Below are 12,274 nucleotides of genomic sequence, written 5' to 3' on the forward strand. Positions count from 1 at the left end.
GTCCAGAGGCTGACGTGGGCCACGTATAAAAAGAAGAGGCTGAACTAGGGATGGAGAAAGTAGGGATTCAGGTCCATTTCAGCATTTCAGGAGTCTGGTCCAGTGGGTGGGGCCTGGCACGAAGAACTGCCAGCGGGGATGATGCTGGGATTCTGGCAGTATCAGAGGCTGCTGGTTTAGAGCAGGATCGCAGGCAGACGTGATGCTGTGGTACCACAGGGACAGATCATCCATGTTCCCGTGAAGCCACAGCCACTCTGAAGCCGGGGCCAGGGCTTTCCCACGCCCTGTGGTCGTAGGCACTAGAGTGGCAGGAAAAGTAAACTGAGAAACTACAAGTTTCTCCTTGTAGAAACCTTACTCATTCTTTAAAGCTCACTTAAAAATTAATATTTATCTAAGGAATCCATACTTGTGCCTTTAAAATCAAATAGTACTGAAGGCTTTATAAAGGACCGTGACAGGCCCTCCCCAACCTCACAACCCCAGTCCTTTCTATCCCCCCAGTTCCATTCCCCATGGAAACCACTTGAGCCATTTCTATCCTAGCTGTTCTTGTGTTTACCTCCATTTATATAACTAGTACGAATACTTGTATTTAAAAGTAATTTTAAAATATTAGACACTAACTTCTTGCCGTGGTAGATAAAATTTGAGTAGGTAAAATTGCAGGTGGATGAAATTTGGTCCACACCCCATTCCCCTCTTCACTCTTCTCAGTCTGTCCTCACTTAAATCTTTATTCATGCAAAGTTCATCTTGGCATGGAAGGTGACCCCTTTCCTGGAACGTGTTCAGAGACTGCTCCTCCCCTGCTCCCACAGAGCTGTGTATCTCTCTTAGTGCACTGTTCCCCTTGCCCTTCCACGTTGGGGTTATCTATAGAACAGGTCACACAGCTGTGGTCTTTACTGCTGTGTGCCCGATATTGGTAAACCCTGCTCTTCTTCCCTGTCCCTAGCCATCTCTATATCTTTCTGCTTTGCCAGTCTCTGGGTGGGGGGAAACCAAAGTGGGTACTTCCTGTGTGCCCTGAAAGGCTGGGACGCCGGTCGTTCACTCTGCTCTCTCTTTCCCTGAAAGGAGAGCTCTTTCTAGCTGAGGAGTTCCCTCTTAGCACTGAGTAATGCCAGCTTAAAGGACGGGGTGATGCAGGCAAAATGAAGCTGTTCTTCTTTCTCTTTATGTGTGGTTATTCTCACATTTTTTGTTCCGCTATGTTGCTAAAGTTTCTTAAGAGGGCTTTAGAGCTCTCCCAGAACTCTTTTTGATCATGGGTAGGTAGCAGTCTAATTGTTGATCTTTCTGGGAGGACAGAGGCTAACATCTCCTACTCCCCCATCTTGGTGACATCACTCACTAACACATCGTTAAGGCTTTTTCATTTATATTCATGAGGGATAGTGGTCTTGTCTTTGCATGTGATGTCTTCACTTGCCATTGAAATTAAGGTGACTCTGGCCTAATAGAATGATGTGAGACCAGCTCTCTCCTTCTAATATTTTCTGAAATAGATGGTGGGAGATTGGGATTATTTTCTCCATTAATAGTCAATGGAATTCACCAGTTGAGTCATCTGAATCTGGGCTTTTCTTCCCTGAAAGGGTTTTAATTAGTAATTTAACTTTCTTGTTTGTTACAGATCTATGGAGATTTTCTATTTCTCTTTGAGTCAGTTTTGGAAATTTGGATCTAAGAATTTGCCAATATCTTATAAATTGTCTAATTTGTGGCATAAAGTTGTTCATAATATTCTCTTATAATCCTTTAATTTCTCTGTGGGTGTCCCTTTCTAATTTCTGATTTTGGTAAATTCTATCTTCTCTCTTCCTTGGGGATGCTAGCTAAGGGATTGTCAACTTTATGTGGTAAACAGCCAATTTCTGGTTTTATTGATGTTTGTGTTTTGTATTTCACAGACATGTGTTCTAATCTTTTGTATTTCCTTTCTTTTGCTTGTTTTCAGTTTGGTTTATTTTCCTTTCTTTCCTTTCTTAGGGTAGGAACTTAAATTATTGATTTGAGACTTTCCTCTCTTCCACTATAGGTGTTTAATACTCTAAATTTCTCTCTAAGTACTGCTTTAGGCACATCCCATAGACTTTGATATTCTATTTTTTAAATTTTCATTCACTTCAAAGTACTTTCAAATTTTGTTCCCAATTTATTCTTTGACTCATATGTTATTCAGATGGGTGTCATTTAAGTTCCAAATGTTTGTGGATATCCCAGATATATTCCATTCTTGATAGCTCACATTCCATTGTGGTTGGAGAACATATTTTATATAATTTCATTCTTGCTAAATCTGTTGAATTTATTTTATGGCTGAGTACACGGTCTATCCTGGAGCATGTTCCATGTGGTATTGAAAAGAATGTGTGTTTTGTAGTCATTGAGTGCAGTGATCTATACACGTCACTTAATTTAATTTGGTTGATAGTGCTGTTCAAGTCTTGTATAACCTTGCTGATTGTCTTTCCTCTTTTTAATCCATTATGGACAGGAGGCAGTTGAAATTTCCAAGTATTGTTGAATTGTCTCTTTCTCCTTTCATTTCCGTCAAATTTTACTTCACGTATCTTGAAGCTCTGTTGTTACATTTGTAAGCATTGATAATTTTTATATCTTTCTGATTTAATGACATTTTGTCATTTGGATATGTCCCTCTTTGCTTCTAATAATATTTCTTGTTTTAAAATCTACATTGTCCAGTATTAACACAACCCTCCAGCAATCTTTTGGTAACTATTTGTGTGATGTGTCTTTTCCATCCTTCTAGTTTCAACTTCTGTTTGTCTTTGAATCTAAGATGTGTCTTTTGTAGATCACGTATAGTTGCATCTTGCTTTATTATTCATTTTCCCAATCTCTGTCTTCTAATTGTTTTTTTTTAGACCATTCACATTTAGTGCAGTTATTGATAGGATCAGAGTTACATTTGCCATTTTGCTATTTGTTTTCTGTGTCTTCAGGCTTTTTTGTTCTCTGTCCTTCCTTTATTAACTTCTTTTGTGCTAAATAAATCTTTCAGTATATCATTTTAATTCCTCTATTGAATATTTTTTACTGTTTTTGAGCTATTTTCCTAGTGTCTGTGGTAGGGATTCCAATATGCATTTTAACTGACTATGGTCTATTTCAAACGAATATTAACTTAATTCCTATGAAATATAGAATGTTTCCTCCAATGTAACTCTGTTACTTTCCCCTCTTGTGCTCTTGTTTTTATATATATTATATCTATATATGTTACAAAACCAATACTAGAATGTTACAGTTATTTCTTTGTACAATCTCATGTCTTTTAAAGAATTTAACAGAAGAAATGAGAAAATATATTTATAGATTCTTTTTTTTAAAACCCAGAAATTTATTACTTCTGGCTCTCTTAATTTCTTCCAGCTGATTCGAGGTACTGTCTGATGTCATTTTCTTCCAGCCCAAAGAATTTCCTTTAGTATTTCTCACAATTCAGTTCTGATATCAAGAAATTCTTCCAGTCCTTTTAAATTTAAGAATGTCCTTATTTCACCTTTATAATTAGTGGATAGTCTTGCTGGATAAAAAAATTCTTCGTTACCATTTTTTCTTTCAGTATTTTGAATATGCCATTTCACTGCCTTCTAGGGTCTATTTTCTCTGATGAGCAGTTAGATATTATTTATGTTGATGCTCTCCTGTACATGTTCAGTTGTTTTTCTCTTTCTTAAGATTTTCTCTTTGTGTGTGGCTTACAACAGTTTGACTATGATGTGTCTAGGTAAAACTATATCTTTGTATTTATCCTACTTGGAGTTCAGTAAGCTTCTTGGATGTGTAAATTAACATTGTTTCATCAACTTTGGGAAGTTTTGGACATTATTTCTTCAAACAATTACAATAACTATTAGATCCACAATTTGAGGAGGTGTATTACATGAGATTTGGGACATTTACTGGGAAAGTCTAGGAACCTGGAAATTGGAATGATTACATGTATTTGGATTCACATATAGCTGAACTCATTGGGCACAATGAGTCTCCCTTGATTTCATAAGCAGTTGTTTCTCCCTGTGTGAGGCTGTTCCTTCATTGCTGGTATTCAACTATAGGATGAATCTCAAAATCATTATCCTGAGTGAAAAAAAAGCCACACAAAAATACACTGTATGATTCCTTTTGCATGAAACCCTAAAAAGATAAAACTAATCTAATATTGACAGGTGTAGAGACAAACAGTTCCCAGATGGAGGTGTCTGAACAGTTTGAAAAGTGATCCAATATACTGGGGCTCTCAATAGATTGCCTCAATTACTCACTCAGATAAGGTTTGAATACAAGAATATCTTCAAGAGGGACATTATGTTCCTCAATATTTTATAAAATGATCACTAGCCATATGAGGGTGAATGCCGGGTAAGTACACCTCCCCCAATTACTGCGAGGATGGATCAGTGTGAGGTCAAGATTAAGGTGAAGAAATTGTATTCCTTCACTTACATGGATTTACCGAGCATCTAGGAAGCCCAAAGTTATTATCAGAGGAGAAGGATATGGTCAAACATATACTACTACTTGGTCAGAACAGATGTTCTAAACTCTGTGCACTTTGCCTGGCAGGTGTACACTTGCCTCTGCACAGCTTTGAGGCTTATTAGACAGTTCAAGTTTGTTGTACCTGCCACACACTCTGCAATTTTAAGGCCTTTAAGGTATACTAAAAGTCACTGCTTTGAGGAGCTTAGAAAAAGAAGTGAAGAGTAACTGAATTCTGACAGTGTCTGTCTCACTTCTCTCTCTCTCTCCAAATCCTAAGGGGTGATCCTAGTATAAGTTACCCCTGAAGGAGATACACACTATCCTCAGGCCCTGTCCGAACTTCCTTACTGGCTCCAGGCCCATAATAGGAATAAAAAACCAGCTATGTTCAGAGTAAAATTGCAAGAAATCCAGAAATTAAAAAACCAAAAACACAAAAGGAACTCAAGATCTTGCCCAATAAAGCAGAAACTAGGTAGCACATAAGGGGGTGGATCCTTACCATATTAGATTAGGAAGGATGAATTATGTTTGGATAGGCTCAAATTAATCAATATGAGTATACTCCCTGTGGACTCAGGAGCAGCCCATGTTGCATTTCAAAGCAATGAAATATGTATTTTCTCTAATGGGATACTGACAAATGTTTTTTGAAACTCTTAGAGTGTTTCTCATGTGCAGCCATCTTTTGTGGTGATATGAAGGGATCAGTGGTGGTGGCTCTTTGATCATGAAGTTCATTGAAATGAAATAGATGGGTATTCTACTAAGATGCTTCTTGAGATATATATCTATATACATGTGAAATTCTGGATCTTGTGGGCAGAAAACGAACACAAATCACCACAACAGGGATTTAGATTCTCTTTCTAAATCCTTGATATATCCTACTTTATAGACAGGAGGCTTTGACTAAAGGGAAGGCTGGGTCCCTTTGACAAAATTCCTCATAACTTGGTCACAAGAATATACAATTAAACATTCCCCAAAAGTCCCCAAGGGAGACCTGTGGCCACATACCCATCAACTCTCCTTCAAACTGGGTTTACAGTGTATGGTGGCATCATTGGAAATTATGGCTGCTACGATTACAGTCTCACTTAGGGGTGGTTCTGAAATGTGTGGTGAAAAAAAAATCTTCCCAGTGGGTAGAGTTTAAGGAGGTATATTTAGTTCACTTTGTGAAGAACTGACATGTACTTGAGTTTCGATTTATACTGATTTATGTCCAGTAGCTCAGTGAGTTGACAGGTAGTAGGGGGCTAAACAAGAATAAGACTGGAAAATTGGTGACCAAAAGGTCTAGAAGAGACACATGCGGATGGAATTCTAAGAATAGGTATTGAATGGGGTTTATAAATGCTTAACGGAGGATAGGATATCAGAGGGAAGAGAACAAGTGAGGTGTTGGGTATTTATTCCTTTGGCTCTCCGTGCTGAGCCATGTAATGGGCATTCACAATGTTTCTCTTCCTAAGACCACAGCTCTCATAAGGGTGGCCTTTTGTGCTAAGTTCTGATAATGTCACCTACTCTCACTACAGCCCTGGGGGCGATAATAACTCTCTACCAACACTAGTTACAGGATGCTTCACTAACCCTACCCACATTTTTAGAGCCCTATTTATTAGACTCTCCTCAAGTGTCCCATGGTTTCTTGACAACTGACACCTGTTTCTTCAGGGGACCCTGACTAATAGGCCCCACAACAAGCCTGATCATAAACTCCATGGGGGTAGGGAATTTACTCTCTTTTATTTGATGTTGCTATCCCAGCACCTAGAATGATGTCGATTGTACAGTCAGTTTTCAATAAATGTTTGTTAAACGACATATGTGTGACCACTTTCTCTCCTTCGTGATCTTTATGTTAAAGTCTATTATGATTGATTTAATATAGTTTAACCAGCATTCTTGTGCTTTTATCTGTAATTTGGTAAAGAATGACAAAGAATTATAAACGTCAGCAAAAAGCAAGCAAACTTGTCGTTATGTGCATGGAAATCCAAGATATTTAACATAAAAATTTCTGAAACAATAAGAGAATTCAGCAAGAATCAATGTTAATGTAGAAGACCCAACAGATTTCCTATAAACATCCACCCCTGGAGCACCTGTGCAGACCCTCAGTAGAATCTGCACACTGGGCCCCAGGCGCGCCAGGATGGGGCTCAGGGGTTGGTGGGTCCGGCGGCTGTAAAGGAACAGGGTGGAGGTCCCAGGTTGAAAAATTGTAAAATTATAATTTTACAGCTATATAATTTAACTACTTCAGTCGGCATGTCTTTTTCTTTTTACAAAGTCAATTTTCCTACCTAACTCCAAATTTTTTTCACACCATCTAAGTAATATTTTAATATTTTCCATATCCAATCCGTATTCAAATTTCCCCAATTACCTCCAAATGACTTATGAAAAAAATGCTATTTTAATCGGGAGCCAATAGCGGACTACCCTTTGCATTTGACAGCAGAGTTCAGGCTTAACCCTTAACCTCTTCGGGCTCGGAGGACCCTGGGCAGGAGAGATTTAAGAACACCGTCCTCCCGCTTTCGCGGAAAGGCCAAAAGTGACTTGAAATGTAGACGCGGAGGCCTATGGGAAATGTAGTTTTAAATAGGTGAGGTTCACCGCCTGGACTCCGGGAAGGGGACGCCACGCTCCTTCTGCGCATGTGCAGCCGTAGCCTCCTCGTTTGTCTTCTCAGGACTCCAGAGAACCGTTGGGGAACTTTGGGGTGTGCTCGGAAAATGCAGGGTGCGCACCGAGGGCGAGGGACTAGCTGGGAAGGGTGTGCCTGTGCTTGGGGATGGGAGCAGGAAGTGTCTGGGACCTCGTCGCCCCCCGCGGCGGTGTATAAACCCGGGCGGGCCGTCAGAGCGGGTAAGGCCGATGGGGGAGACCCCGGCCCTCGGGCTGCCGGGGGGCGCAGGTGTTCGGGGCGGTCCGGGATGCCCGAGGATCGTGTGACCAGCCCGCCTGCAGCCCGACCGGAGAGAAGCCCATGTCGGCGGCGGTGGGTGCGGGAGGGAGGAGTGCGTTTATCAGGCGGACGGTGACCGTGGGTCTGCGGTGGAGCCCGAGCTCTGGAGCACTACAGGCCCGGTCAGTGCCAGCTCTGTCACCTGTTAGCAGGGGCGACAGAAGGAACCTGGGCGAGAGTCAGGGTTCTCATCTATAAATATTAATAATGATTGTTTCACGGCGACGTTTGGAAACATAGATCACTATTTTAGACAAGTGCCAGGTAGGAAGCCTTAAGTAAGTGACAACTGCTGTTATAGTTAGAGGACGCTTTGTTTTTTTACTGGATAGTTTAATGTACCCTGACAACCACTTCACCAGAAACCGAGGCTCGGGTCGGTGGCCCGATGTGCTCGAGTCAGGAGCTCCCAGCCAGGGAATTTGGATTCGAGGGCAGGTGTGCTTGGCTTCAGTCTCAGGCTTTGTCTGATGTCACACCTGCCCAAGACTGGCATTACAGCCTTCACAGCACTTAGGAACATGGCCTGTCCCTGCGTCCCCAGGGATGTAAAGGAAAGGATGTGGATGGAATCCCACCATGTGTCACATGTATCCTGGGATTTCTAGTGTCTCTTCAGGTCCCTTGGGTCAGACAGAGGTGCCTGGCCCCCTCTGCATTGTCAGGCTTTCTGTCCTTGAAGTCTGACGTTATAATGAATTCTAAGAGTCAGCCTTTTTGCCCCTAAGATGAATTTATTTCTCAGATCCATGTCCCAGTTGCCTTGAAACAAACCAGCCCTTGTGAGGCAGGAAGCAGGGGGCCTCTGTGAGGGAGTCTTACCTGGAAGAGAGCGCCCCTCTGACCTTAGACCTCTCTCCAGAGCTTCAGAGCAGAGACAAGAGCCCAGAAAGGAGCAGATGCTAGATTTGCAAGATCAGAAGCAGGTCTTGATCCTCCTGCCCAGAATGAACCAGACTTGATGATGCCACCTTCAGGAGCCACCACACTGTGTGACAGTGGGGCATTTGGGCCGTCCCTGGGAAGTACAGGTGAGCTGGGGTGGCCCAGGGGCAGGCTGCTCAGGAAAGGCTGCTTTGTTGGAGAGCCGTGAGGGCAAGGTCTGGGGGTAAGGGACAACCAGGCAGAGGGAGGAAGTTCTGTCTCCGGTCCCCTTAAATGGCCCCCGCTATTTACAGATGCGCTGCTGTCACACATGTCCACCACCACATGTGACATTAGTGACGTTATCCTGATGTCACAGGATCCAAGAATGATGATCTGTGAAGAGTTTTCCAAGGTCACCTACTTCTAACTCTTTTGAAAGATTTAAAGACATTGGGCCTGAAAATTTCAGTGACTTGTCCAGGGAAACGCAGTTTGTGACAGTTCACTCTCTCACAGGTAAGTTACCAAAAGCATCTATCGAAAGGGCCTTTTGAGAAATACTTCCCAGCTGAAATGAACAATTACAAATTCCTGCCTTAAATCCTCCCATCTCTTTTACTAGGCTTTCCGTGGATTGTGTATACCAGGGGTTGAATAATATTACTGAGAAAAATAGATAAATGATGCATACTGAGCATTTTTCTGCTAAGTTAACTTTAATGAAGGAATAGTGTCTTGTCGTTTGGCGTACTTTAATTCAACTGATCGGTTGTTTTTATTTCTTTCTGTTATCCAGAAGGACGCATGCGTTATTGTTAAATCAATCGAGTAAAGTTTATGTTCACTCAGTAAAAAACTGCAGATTTCAGCTCCATGGTCATTTCAGAATCACACAAAGACAGGTGTTGCTGCCTGTCCATGATCCTTCTTGTGCCTTTTCAAGGCCCAGAGGGCCCTGTGCCTATGGGGAGGATGATCCCCAACTGGGGTGCTGAGATTTGAGGAGGTGAATCTAAGAGCTGTAAGACAGCTAAATCTCAGGACCCCTGTCTTCTTTCTGTCCCCTCAGCTGAACCACAGTCCTCTGTACTCGCCCAGGAGCCACAGAGAGTGAACATCCCTCAGGTGAGCTCTTTATTCATTCCCCACTTTATATTGTAATGGATTTATAAGGTTTAGCAGGATCCATGCATTAAAGGAAAAGGAGAAGTTGAAATAGTAGAAATCAAGTCAGTCTTGAGGAAAAATATAGCGTGTTTTACTATTAATTGTGATGTTGGCTGTTAGCTTTGAGTGGGTAACCTTGTCAGGGTAAGTAGTTTCCCACTAAGCTACCTGTTTCAATCTCTTTACTTGTGATTGGGCTATTCAGATTCTCTGTTTCTTCTTGATTCAGTTTTGGGAAGTTGTATGAGTCTTAGAATTTATCTGTTTCTTCTGGATTGTCCAGTTTGTTGCTATATAGTTTTTCATAGTATTCTCTTATAATCCTTTATATTTCTGTGGTATCTGTTGTAATTTCTCCTCTTTCATTTCTAATTTTATTTATTTGAGCCTTCTCTCTTTTTTTCTTAGAGAGTCAGGCTAAGGGTTTGTCAATTTTGCATATCTTCTCAAAGAACCAGCGCTTTGTTTCACTGATCTTTTCTACTGTTCTTTTTTCTTTTTTGGTTTCAATTTCATTTATTTCTGCTCTGATTTTTATTGTTTCCCTCCTTCGGCTGACTTTGGGCTTTGTTGGTTCTCCATTTTCTAACTGTATTTTAAGATTGCTTATTTTAGATCTTTCTTGTTTTTTTAAGCTGGGCCTGTATTGCTATGAATTTCCCTCATAGGACAACTTTTTCTGCATCCCATATGAGTTGGTATGGTGTATTTTCATTTTCATTTGTCTCCAGATATTTTTTGATTTCTCTTTTAATTTCTTCAATGATCCATTGGTTGTTCAGTAGCATGTTGTTTAGTGTCCACATATTTGTCACTTTCCCAGCTTTTTTCCTGTAGCTGATTTCTAGTCTCATAGCATTTTGGTCAGAAAAGATGCTTGATGTGATTTCAATCTTCTTAAATTTATTGAGGCCTATCTTGTTTCGAAACATATGGTCTGTCCTTAGAATGCTCCATGTGCACTTGAGAAGAATGTGTATTCTGCTATTTTTGGACAGAATGTTCCATATATATCTATTATATAGTCCATCTCGTCTAGTTTTCCATTTAATTCCACTATTTCCTTGTTAACTTTCTGTCTGGATGATCTATCCATCGATGTAAGTAGACTGTTGGGGCCCCCTGCTATTATTATGTTGTTGTTAATATCTCTTTTTAGGTCTGTTAATAGTTGCTTTATGTACTTTGGTACTCCTTTGTTGGGTACACGTATATTTATAAGTGTTATGTCTTCTTGTTGGAGTGTCCCTTTTACCATTATATACTGCCCCTCTTTGTCTCTCATTGCCTTTTTTATCTTGAGGTCTACTGTGTCTGATACAAGTATTGCAATAACTGCTTTCTTTTGTTTGCCATTAGCTTAGAGTATCATCTTCCGTCCCTTCACTCTGAGCCTGTGTTTGTCTTTAGAGCTAAGAGTGTTTCCTGGAGGCAGCATATTGATGAGTCTTGTTTTTCAATCCATCCCACCACTCTGTCTTTTGATTGGATAATTCAATCCATTTACATTTAGAGTGATTATTTATATATAAGGGCTTAACGCTGCCATTTTATCACTTGTTTTGCAGCTCTGTATTTCCCTTGTTTCTTGTCTTGTGTATTTTGGACTGCCAGTTCAGTTTGGTAGTTCTCTATGATGGTTTTCTCAGTTTTCTCTTTTTTGTGTGTGAGGAAGACTGGCCCTGAGCTAACACCTGTAAGCAATCTTCCTCTTTTTTAGCTTGAGGAAGATTGTTGCTGAGCTAACATCTGTGGCAATCTTCCTCTGTTTTTTGTATGTGGGATGCCAGCACAGCAGGGCTTGATGAGAGATGCATAGGTCTGTGCCTGGGACCTGAAGCTGCAAACCCTGGGTGGCTGAAGCAGAGCATGTGAACTTAACCATTATGCCACTGGGACAGCCCCTCAGTTTTCTTTTTTTCTGTATCATTTGTGTCTCTGTTCTGATTATTTGTTTAGTGGTTACCATCAGGTTTGTATAAAAAATCTCGTAGATGAGATATACCATTTTCTGATAGCCTCTTATTTCCTTGGTCTAAGCCAGTTCCATCCCTTTCCTCTTCCTCTGATTTGTTGGTCATAACACATTCTGTTTTGTGTTGTGATTTTGTGGTTAAAATCACAAGATTATAGTTATTTTTGATGTTTTCCTTCCCTTTACCTTTCATGTCATAATTAAGTTTTTGCTAACCTCTTCTGGTAGAGAGCTGCAATTTTCTGACTTTGGCTGCCTATTTATCTCCTTGCTCAAGGCTTTGTGAACTCTTTTTTTTCTTTTTCAGGTATGAAGGTCTTCTTGAGCATTTCCTGTTTGGGGTGTCTTGTGGTGATGAACTACCTCAGCTTTTGTTTATGTGGGAAAGTTTGTATTTCTCCACCATATCTGTAGGATATTTTTCCCTGGATAGAGTATTCTCAGCTGAAGGTTTTTGTCTTTCAGAATTTTGAATATCTCATTCTACCTTCTCGTAGCCTGTAAAGATTCTGCTGAGAAATCTCCTGAAAGTTTGATATGGTCTTTGTAAGTTATTTTCTTCTGCCTTGCTGCCTTTAAAAATATTTCTTCTTTATCACTGACTTTTGCCAGTTTTACTACTCTATGCCTTGGAGTAGGTCTTTTTACATTGATGTAATCAGAAGTTCTGTTAGCGTCTTTTACTTGTAATTCCAGCTCCTTTTCCAGGTTTGAACAGACTTTCTGCTCCTTTCTCCCTCCCTTCTCCCTCTATAATACCC

General features: G+C 40.6%; 1 protein-coding gene across 1 annotated transcript in view; it reads left to right on the forward strand.

Annotated features, from left to right (window-relative positions):
- The first annotated feature begins 2,959 nt into the window (after window positions 1-2,959).
- Window positions 2,960-12,274, forward strand: part of LOC138922029 (uncharacterized) — a 143,666-nt gene continuing 134,351 nt past the window's right edge. Inside the window, 3 exon segments of the mRNA XM_070258809.1 lie at window positions 2,960-7,404; window positions 8,683-8,887; window positions 9,441-9,496. The gene's annotated coding sequence lies outside the window, so the exon portion shown is untranslated.

This window comes from Equus caballus, unplaced genomic scaffold (genome assembly GCF_041296265.1).
Source record: "Equus caballus isolate H_3958 breed thoroughbred unplaced genomic scaffold, TB-T2T haplotype1-0000035, whole genome shotgun sequence".
Taxonomy (NCBI): domain Eukaryota; kingdom Metazoa; phylum Chordata; class Mammalia; order Perissodactyla; family Equidae; genus Equus; species Equus caballus.